This window comes from Lutjanus erythropterus, chromosome 2 (assembly GCF_056507025.1).
Source record: "Lutjanus erythropterus isolate fLutEry1 chromosome 2, fLutEry1.hap2, whole genome shotgun sequence".
Lineage (NCBI taxonomy): Eukaryota > Metazoa > Chordata > Actinopteri > Lutjaniformes > Lutjanidae > Lutjanus > Lutjanus erythropterus.
Genome location: NC_139318.1, coordinates 23,835,636 through 23,845,482, shown reverse-complemented (window position 1 = coordinate 23,845,482; position 9,847 = coordinate 23,835,636). Strand labels below are relative to the sequence as shown.

The 9,847-nt window shown below is 39.6% G+C and overlaps 1 protein-coding gene across 2 annotated transcripts in view; it reads left to right on the top strand.

The window, feature by feature from the left end:
* The first annotated feature begins 4,695 nt into the window (after positions 1 to 4,695).
* The window catches only part of LOC146331618 (sodium-coupled neutral amino acid transporter 3-like), a 53,672-nt gene continuing 48,520 nt past the window's right edge, over positions 4,696 to 9,847 (top strand). For both annotated transcript variants that reach the window (XM_084733595.1, XM_084733585.1), the window contains exon 1: positions 4,696 to 4,901. The gene's annotated coding sequence lies outside the window, so the exon portion shown is untranslated. The remainder of the gene's footprint in view (positions 4,902 to 9,847) is intronic.

Here is a 9,847-nt window from a genome sequence, read left to right as displayed (position 1 = left end):
CAGACATAAAAGTTGATATGAAGCAATGTTGGATTGATTATTCGGGATTCCCTAACCTGAGATAAGATAGGATTCCTAAAGTTAGTTATGACTTGCTTCTGTACCAAATTTGGAAAAGTCCTACTGTAGACTCTCTATATCTTGAGAATAACAGTCTTAGGAAAAGAAGAGGCTATTCATTCAGTTTAAAAATTTGAAGCTAGCGTTGTTTTTCTTCCTGACTTCCTGAAAGTCTAAATCCACTTATGTATTTACCACAGTTACCAAAGTTATAAGCTCTTATATTGTAATGCAGGTTTGCCTGACCTCCCAGAAGTCACAGACTGCCATTGTTCTCAGAAATCCATTCAAAGCTGCACAGACGGCTGTACTGCTTTGTTGATGTAATACAGAAGGTTCAACAGTGTGTGTGTGTGTGTGTGTGTGTGTGTGTGTGTGTGTGTTGCAGTTTGTACAAAGATGACTTGACACTTCTTCTATGAATGCACACCACCACATTGTTTTGGTGAAAACAGACCACAATTAAATTACTTCTGATCTACAAATCAGATGTTTTTGTAACATTGTCACAAAAAAGTATGATAAAAAATAACAGTAATACACTTGTGTTAAAACTAGAACTAATATGGAAATAGATTTATCATATGTGAAGCTAGGTCCTTATTAAATATAAAATTTTACTTACTTACTTTACTTTTCTGTCTTTCTGGTGTAAATGATCTTTCTAACCAGACTTAACTCCAAACAACAACATAAAAGCTGTATTTTCAAGATGTCTAAAAGTATGATTTCTTACTAAGTTATTTGTATTATTCTGTAAAATTAGTTACTGGGACTTTTAGTTTCACAGGGAAAAAGAAGAATCCATCTGGTGATTATGCACATAAACAATTTACGTAGTCCTGCCAACTAACTGCAAGACACACTGCTGTCTTTTAGCTTATTATTGTGAAAACATTGCTGTCTCTGCCAGAGTTTCTACTTGCTTGCAATTAAATTTGTTGATCAAAGTTCACCTGTGATCTTCACACAAAGACTCAGAAAATGCAGCCAGAAAATTATTTTTATTTCCCTTTTGTGTGCCTTTCAGAGGAAGTCAGTGAGGACAGTATTACATTGCATATTTTTTAAGGTTGCAAGGCTCTAAGGATGTTGGACAGTCAGTCAGTCAGTCTGTCTACAAATTTGGTCCAGACCGTTGTACAGTAACTCAAAAGCAACTGGATGGTTTGCCATGAAATTGTGCGCAGACGTTCATGGTCCCTACAGGATGAACTGGAATAACTTTGATCCTCTGGCCTTTCATCCAGCGCCACCACCAGATAAAACTCCAGTTTGTCTGTTTCTTTGGTTCATGACTAATGGTCACAGAACTAATGACATTCTCATCAGTTTCATTTAGCTCAAAGCACAACTGTTACAAAGTACATAGATGCCAGAATGTCTGTAGTTTGGTTGATGTAGACTTGGAATAAGTAGCAGAGAGCCACAATGGAAGTAGACAACTAAAAATCGACGCAATCTGACCTGTTTTTGCCAGACTTACAGTAGTATTTTCTGTTTTTAATGTAGTGTTTATTTATCTAAGATAGTAAATGTTTATCATATGGTTAGATCTATCTGTAAGTTGAATATCAGACAAGCTTTAATTTATTAAGCAGGCCTATCTTTGGTGTTAGCCAGGATAATGTTGATGACGACAGGGGACGGATGAAAGTAACATGGTGTTACTTTTGTTCTGCTGTTATTAAAGATATATATCTTTGCTCATTATATTTACAGGAAATGACCGGGGTTAGGGTGAGGAAGACCAACAGATGTCTCATCAGTCGTAATGTGTATGACATGTTGACAAGTGTGAGATTAAACATTATAAAATGATTTTAATTTTTCTAATTAAAGTATTAATAAAGAAATCTGTAGTATATTTAGTGTCATAAATCATAAAATGACCAGGATATGTCATCTGAGACTAAAGAAAGATGCCAAGTTGAAACTCGCTTCTCTGAGAACAACATTACAGCTGCAATGTCCCTTTAAGTTTCTGTACTGGCCTGTAACTTGTGTTATTGTGAGCCCATTTCACAGTAAATAGTGTTCAAATTAATGCTGAATGTCATTTTCATTCTGTGGGGTTGTTTCTTTTGTCTTAACAGAGAGGTGCAACAGTAACAAAGCACAATGTCAATTTCCAGTCTGATCTCCTGTAAATTTTAAAAAACAAAAACAAGAATGGTGGACAGTGGTAGATGATCTGTGAATGGTGTTCACATTGAAATATGGTTATTCTAAATAAATACATCTCTGTGCAAAGAGCGAAATACAAAAAATATATATATATTTTTGTCCCTGCCCTCAATGTGTTTCCAGTATTTCACTATAGTAATTGAATTAATTGGCTCATAATTAACCATGCAGTGGTTCAGTCTGTGAGGTTTTAGAGCTCCCTGGCATATGATTGTCATCTGTAAACTAGAATACATTAATGACTTCCATACTTCATTAGTCATTTACCATCTCTGCTCAGTGGTCATCTAACTTGTGTTGCAGACCTTTGCTGCTACACCCAGTTGTTTCTATGGTTACGCTTTGCCGTGCACTGCTCTTGGCGGTCAGAAAGTCCTCTGGAGGACTACACATGCATCAGCTTTTGAGCTGACAGATAGGTGAGGCAAGGTGAGACTACACATGCACCATTAAAAGAAAGAACAGGGAGTTCAACCAGCTGAATGAAAGTGCTGTGCCTCCAGAACCAGTTGCCAGATGTCCTTTGCTGTTCACCCTCTCCTCCTCCTCATTAGTTGACAGAGCTTAAATTAGCATACTGATGTGTTATTTGTGAATAGGAATAGGAAAAAGCAGAGGACAGTGCTTTGAAATTAAACCACAGATTAAAAAGCACATGCCTTCCTTCATGCACTTGAGATTCTGTCTTTGAACTATAGCGTACATCTGTTGAGCCCGCCTGCTGACCTCTGGGATGCACCAGCCACTTTCTCAGCATCTCTGGCCCTTTCCCCCGATGGGTAGCTGTTCCCCACTGTGTCAACTTCAGACCAGATGCTGAGCTTATGTGTCCCAAGGGGTTAAATGTCCTCTGCTCTTCACAAGGTCAGGTTTACTGTGACAACTTCAAAAGAAATTGTGGTTGCCTGGTTAAGAGGACAGGAGGGTGTTTGTAGGAGAAAATACAAAATAGGCCTTTTTCACAGCAGCAGCCATCTTGACAGGAAATGGTAGGGTAAACACAGGTGTTACCAATGATACTAATTAAGGTTCTGCTCCATTCAGATCAAAGAGTCATGGTGCTGTTATTGTACATGTTGGCTAATTGGAAAGGCTCTGCTACACTAAATGGAACTGGACCTTAATTAATATCACTGGGAACACCTACTATTTAATTTTTACATGGCCACTGTGAAAAGTGTATCTACAACCCAAGTCTGAGACTCCATCCACTGCATAATTTTGAAAAACTAGGAAGAAGGGATTGACAAGGGATTGAGACTGGGAAGCACAGGACTACATCTGTGGGGGACGTGGCCTTCTGGCTATGGAGTAGTCAATGAGTCCTGTGATATGAAACCAATTTAGTGGCTAAACCATGTAATGTCAAGGTCACAGGATGGACTGTGACCCAATCCTTCATTCAAAATTATTTTATTCCCATTCAAGTTACCAGAGGGCTAAACCGAACTTAGCTGCTCGGCTATGGGCAGTATGATGTGGAAGCTCCAGGGTGGATGTTGGCAGAGCATTTTAGTTTAGTTTACGGCTCAAAACAACATGTTCAACATGGTTAGGTGTGCAGTACCTCTTTAAGTAGTATCATTGGTGACACCTGTGTCCACCCTGCTATTTCATGTCAATATGGCTGCAGTGGAAAAGGACTATGTTAAATGCACTGGCCAAAAAAGCTGATGCATGACTGCAGATACAGGTAAGTGTCTTCATATGTATTTGTGTTTATGCAGGTTAGTAAATTAATGCCTAATAAATACCTCATAAATTAGTCTCTTTAGAAAATGTGTATTATCTCTATCTGTCCCCACATGAATACAGATGCAGGTTCACAGGAGGATGACGGGACCTGGTCTAATTTGACTGCGGGCTGCAGGTGTGTGTCTTCCTCAGTGAACATGAGCTGGAGCAGAGAGAGAAAAGAGACGATCCCCGGAGCGGTGTGTGACATCAAAACGTAGATGACCTAGAAATGGAGCGTACGTATCCTATGTGCGTAAGCAGCAACAGTGGGCTTTTGTGGCACATGGCTCAGGCAGGCTGCAGCTGTTTACGTTGTTGATTGCGTGTGAAAAAAAAGAGTTCGCAATTGGATCGATTCTCCTTAAAGGCGACCGTGAGTTATGGTTATTTTTAGAACTGGTAATTAAAGGGGAAACAGTCTGAGGAGATGGAATAAATGCATGGCGTGCGTGTGTGTGGTCTCATTGTCTCATGATGCGCGCTCAAGCACGACGACAAATCTGTCAACATGCCACCAGCACCGTGTGAATTAAACCCAGCGCGTTAAAAGCACGACCTTTTAACCGACTGATGATATCAATCCACCCCGTGTCATCATTTCTAGACCATTAAAATTGTTTGACTCACTTCAAACACTCATTTGATTTGGAGTCGCTGCGTGTGCGTGCGGGAGGCGGAACCTGGACACTCATCATCACATCCCACTTTTTTTTTTGAGGAGATTACGAGGACAATTCAGTGTGAAACACATGACAGTAGTGCTGCGTGGAGGGAAGAGGAACGGACGTAGAGGGACAGACAGAGGCAGGACGACACGCCACGGGGACTGGAGGCAGAGTCGAGCAGCAGCAGCGAGAGGAGGCTGCAGATCCGTGTGGAGATATTTGGAGTTGGAAGAGGACACTGGTGCTTCTCTGGTAAGGCACTGACTGGCTGATGTACGCTTTTGACGTCGATCTGTAGTCCTTATAACGCCTTTAAACTTATCAATGAGCATGTTTTTTTTTTCAGCGCATACAGTATGGGGACCTGAATATTGGATAAAACCAAAACGACGCTCTTTGTGTATGCGTGCATGTGCAGCAGCAACCTGCTTGCGATGGCAGCGTCTGACATTTACCAAAGGGGAGTTAAATGCAAAGTCAAAGTCGAGGCTTAACGAGAAAACCGGCCGTCTAGAGAGGTGACATTACTGCACTTGATCTTCTTGTTTTAGCTGCTGGATAACAGCGCTCCTCTTTGGACTACACAGACCTCTTTTGTTTAGTGTTTCTCCCTTGGGGCTTATCGGAGAATCTGGATAAATGTTTACTCTGAATCACAGAGGATAACTGGTGAGAGTAAAACCACCGATTATAACAGTTGTCCTAAGTGTCAGCCTCTCACGACCATGATGAAGTGGAGGAGCTTAGTGGGATCAAACTTGGGCACTGGCAGGACCTACTGGAAGCTCCTCCATGAGTCTGTGAACCATTGCTTATGAGCAGATTTTCATTTTTCAGGTCATTTCATGCTTTTAGCACCAACAAACTCCAAACTGAGCACATACTGCACATGTGGCACATGTGGACTAGGAATGACATTGTTTCAGTAATGCATGTTTGAGGCATTTAGAGTGGCTGAATAGGGCTGCATGATGGGATTGTGATTATTTTGACAGATACTGTGATGATCACAGTTGGTGGGAATTACAATTTTTGCATCACTAATTTTAATTTTAGCTGAAAAAATATTAAAATCATGATGACATGACATTTGTTGGGGTCACTGCCAAACAAATGATTTCTCACATCTGGATAACAAGATTTGTATTGTTGGCACAATCTCTGCAACAATAAACTGTTAAACAATACAGCATATTGTTCAACAACAGATTAGTGCTGCAACAATTAATCAACTAATCGATTATTAATCAATTATTAAATTAAGTGGCAACTATTTTGATAATGCATTAAACAGTTTCAGTGTTTTTGTTAAAATTCTGTCATTCCAGCCTCTTAAATGTGAGCATTTTCTGGTGGCCCAAACAAGACATTTGAGGACATCATCTTGGACTTTAGGAGACAGTGATCGACGTTTTTCAGGATTGACAATGAAGACAATCATTAGTTGCCCTACAACAGATTGTTAAACAATTTATAAAACAATTTGCATTATGTTCTGTTAAAAACAAAGTTTTCGTATCAGTGCATATAAGGCAGATAATATCAGTCGGCCAATATATCGGTCAGACTCTAATTATAATTTATAATGATCCTAGTCTGATGATTGGTAGACTATGAAAACTTTATATCTTCAAACCAGAAACTCAAACTTGGGATCCATGGTCTAATGCTTGACATGAAAAAGGTTAGGAACACCTGGCTTAGTGGGATCAAACTTGAGCATGAGACAGAACGTATTGGAAGTTCCTCCATCACTCAGTGATTGAACCACTGCTTCTGAGTAAGGCTGCACAGTTAATTGAAATATTGTCATAATATGGTCAAGTGCAATATCCCAATCACAGAAGCTCTAGTTTTTTGTTTTTTTATTTGTTTCATGCATTTACTTCAAACCCCATGTTTCTCTTTAACTGCATGTGTGGCACTCTGGACTGTAGGAGTGACATTGTTTCTGTAGTGCATGTTTGAGGCGTTCAGTGGCTGAGTTGCTACAAAGCTTTTTCCCTGCAAATGCCTCGCACGCAGTGTAAAGCTTCATTTTTGGATTGCCTGTCATATTGTTAAGTCGTGCTGGCGAAGCATCCACAGCTGGCTCTCACCACGTCACAGCTTGGCTACAGGTGCCATCTGGTCCTCATGTTTAGTGATCTTGCCTAGTCTGAGAGACATACCCAGGCTTTTAGTGGGATGCCAAGTCTAACTAGGAAGAGGTCAAAGCAGCTGCCAAATTATAACATACATCTTATGCAGATATATAAATTGACTGTATATCTGATATTTTGGGCAGGGGAAGATGGTGCTTTTAAGCGCTCATGCAGTTCTTTTGTCTTATTGGTTTAATTTAAGGCAATGCATTTAAATACAGATTTTTCTACCATGGTCGTAGTAATCAGATTTCACATACAGGCAGAACTGATGCGTAACGTGACATTTGCAGTTATTTATTTATCAAACCCAAGTTAGGTGCAAACCATCCCGTGTACTGACTGGATAAAACTCTCACAGCAGCATGACTTCTGGAGTCACCTTCAGCAGGCAAACTTGCCAGTCATCCCATGCTCCGCCTCCGTGATGAGTCACCTCACAGGCCCGTGGGCAGCAGGTGAGACTGTGACTGCTGGACTTGACTGGCCGGAGCTGACGAGCGCTCATGTCTGGCCCCACTTGGCCTCTGCTGTTATAATTGACTGACTCCTCTCTCTGGCCTGCTTGTCATGGGCCCGTGTGCTGCTCCATCCCAGAATGAAATCACAGTGTGAACAGACTGATCTGGCCGCAGCCGGCATCAGGCGTGCTGAGCTTTTGATCTGCTGTGTGATTAAAGCCTGCCTTCATTTGTGTGTTTTAGATTGTGTTAGTGTGCATGCATGAGAGTTCACGCATGTGTTCGTATGTGGTAATGCACACATGTGCGAACACTGAATGTTGGAATGAAAATCGAAAAGATATTTTGTACTACCGACTATAATGCATTATAAATGCATTACACCTAAGATATTACAATGCATTTATTAGATTTTATTAAAGTCCTTATACATGCATTCTTAAGACATTATAATGCACTTATAAAGCTTTATAGCTGATTATAAATGTTTTTTCGTGACCAGGTTTTAATGGTCTTTCCTTTTTCATTCAGTAAGGAGGAAAACAATCCATATAAAAATAACAACTGAAATACTGGCATTGCATAGGATACCTAATGTCTTTATAAATGTTTATAATCATGCATGACATAACTTCATGGACATTGTGTATTATAAGTTCACCATTCATAATGTTTTATACCTCCACGCTAAAGTGACAACAGTGTTTGAAAGAAGAACCTGAGTCTTGGATTACAATTAATATTATAACTACCATAATTCTAGTTAGTTATAAAGACACATAGCGAACCGCTCTAATGTATCATAACAATACATAACTACACGTGTCTTACAACATCATACAATCGCTGTTAACAATATACAGTGCTGTCACTTTACTTAAAGCTCACAAAGTAATGGTATAACATAATGTTTAAATGACAATATTCCATTTCAGAAACTTAAAATTTAAAAACAATTTTAAAACAGTACCAGTAACAGTACCATGGTCCCCGAAGTGATGGCACAAAATGATGGTTGACCACCTTAAATACTGACTTTTTCAAATTTTAACTTTGAATTAAACCATTTGTTATTAGTTCCCAGTTTAAATTTACAAAAAACTTAACAAATGCACGCAACAAATTCACAGTTTTACAGCTGCTTCTTTTACCATGTAAGTCTATGATGTTGTCATTACACGGTTTTGCCACTTTGTCAAATTGGCTTTGAAGCCTGGAAGGCTGTCTGCAGCCAGAGCCATGTAGAGAGAGTGCTGCTATGAGAGGGCAACTATTTCAACTGGCAGCTCAGGCATGCATCACTGAAATGAGGCATCGTAATCTGCGTTGTGATTTTGTCCAGTAAGTGGTGGTCGTATAAGAACTGGTTCCAGCCTGACAGTTCGGTACCAACCCTAGTTATGATACGCTGCAGATGTTCTCTTTTCTTGCCTTTATAACAGGCTTAAAGTAATGGTAGTTATAACGTGCTGTGTAATCCAGGACTAATTCTTTCAAAGACTCTTTGACATGGAGGTACAAAGCATTGTGAATGCTAAATTTATAATACATTATATCTAGAACTTGATGTACTTTATAAACCTTGTTATACGTTGTCATGCATCACTATAAACATGTACAAACAGATTTATAAAGCCTTAAAAATGCTTTAAATGTCTTAGAAAGTGTTACTAGACATTGTGATATAAATGTCATTGCCTCTCAGGTTGATTATAAAATGTATTGATTGAAAGAGTTAGGGGTGCTGCTATGCAACAAAGGTCACACCTCATTCACAGTTAGAAATGATTCTCCACTGTAGCAGGGAAAAACAATTAGAATCATGGCTCATTCCAGTCTGTAGCCATCACATTTAACAAGCAGAAAAAAAGAAGAAAAAAGATTTATTTTTCTTTTCTTTCGATCAAGGTTAGTGGATGAGAAATGTTCGTGGCTCCTTCTCCTGCATCTTCTTTTCTTCACTATCGGATGAGACACAGCCAGGGAGATTCACTAAGTTTCTATTTAATTTGATCAAAGCTCGGTGTCCATGTGAACTGTACTCTTCTCCTGCAGCAGTATTGGTTTACCTCTGCGGGAACGAAAAGAAAACATGAAGGGATTGTTAAGTCTTGGAGAGCGATGTAGTTCACTGTGAGAAAAAAAAAGGAACACCCTGCTGCGACTTTGTCGATGGTATTAAACTATGAAAGGACGTGAGCTCTGTCTGGCCTTGAGGTTCTGCAGGATTTTGATTTTGGTCTTTAAAACGGCAAACTGAATTGCCTTAACTCTTTCCCCTCTCTGGTTACAAAAAGGCAAGACTGCACAATCAAAATTTTACTTCTTCAGTTTCACAGATGATGTACTTTGTGTTATACGTGCAAACAGCTCATTTGCTCACAATATTTCTACATTTTCTAAAGTGCCGGCTGGTTTATTAAAAACTTGTGGTATCTGAGGCCGTACTGAAGGATATCATTGATGAACTGCTGCTTGCATAAGGTCATATCACTTCAGATAAATGCCAGCCCATTGGTTAGATCAGCTCTAAGTAGGAGAAAATTATTATACCCTCCACACTGTGTTGTCTAGTAATCAGCAGCAGATTGAG